Here is a 1,122-nt window from a genome sequence, read left to right as displayed (position 1 = left end):
TGCTTCCCGTGTTGTGCCGACGCCGTATGGCGAAGTTGGAGTGTCCTCTCCAGTGCGCGAAGCCTGGGTAAAGAAGGTATGGAGGATAGGCTGTTACCCATGCAGCAAATCCCCCCTCTCCACGTCGCTGGAATGGTCCAATGGAAAGGCAGAAGCCAATACAGTTGGTTCCAGCGGCGTCGCAGGAGTTGCCAGAACGTGACTGTGTTCAGCCATGAACTGCCTAAGGGACTCCGGCTCCTGATTTTGCCTCGAGGTTGACTCCTGAAGCCTTTTCCAGAACTGGATGTAGCCACAAGGCAGTGGAGGTTTGAGGTCAGAGTTTCCTTCTCTTAGATGAGCTGCCTTCCTAGGCTGACGAGTCCCATCTACCCGGTGGCTGTTTAGTCGCCTCTTACGACAAGTACAGCCAAACTGAGGGCCTATTCTTAGCCCCCAGCCCCCAGGGTATGTATTATATGCTACATCAGCTGGATTGTGGAGAGTTTGCTGCTGCTACTTGGGTCACAGCCAGATTTACAGAAAGACTTGGAAACGTACAGTTCAGATATATGTTCCTATTAACAGTACTCAAATCTTATTGATTAAATGTGAAATGTGTATCTAATGCTCTATTAATTCTATTGCATTTTTCATTTGTTTTAATAAACAGAAGTGCTGTCATTTTTGAGCTGTGGAGGTGGTTTGCATGGCAGGTGGTGATGCATTTTTTATTTTTTAAACATTCATTCATGTAAAAAAAGGGGGGATAACATATTTTGTATAAATATGAGTCATGGTGTTGGTTTTGTTTGTGACACACACTTTGAAAAGCGAGATTGCTGTGTAGTTACAGATTTTAGATTGTGAGCATTTAGGACACTGACCTGTCTTTTTCACTCTGTGTAAAGCGCTGTGTACATGGATGGCATTATATAATTATAGGCAACTATTCCCCTGGGGGCTGGGGATAAGAATAGGCCCTGAGTTTGGCTGTACTTGTCCTAAGAGGTGACTAAATAGCCACCGGGTAGATGGGACTCGTCAGCCTGGGAAGGCAGCTCATCTGAGAGAAGGAAAACTCTGATCCCAAACCTCCACTGCCTTGTGGCTACATCCAGTTATGGAAAAGGCTTCAGGAGT

Source organism: Tiliqua scincoides, chromosome 2 (genome assembly GCF_035046505.1).
Source record: "Tiliqua scincoides isolate rTilSci1 chromosome 2, rTilSci1.hap2, whole genome shotgun sequence".
Lineage (NCBI taxonomy): Eukaryota > Metazoa > Chordata > Lepidosauria > Squamata > Scincidae > Tiliqua > Tiliqua scincoides.
This window is presented reverse-complemented; position numbering follows the sequence as displayed.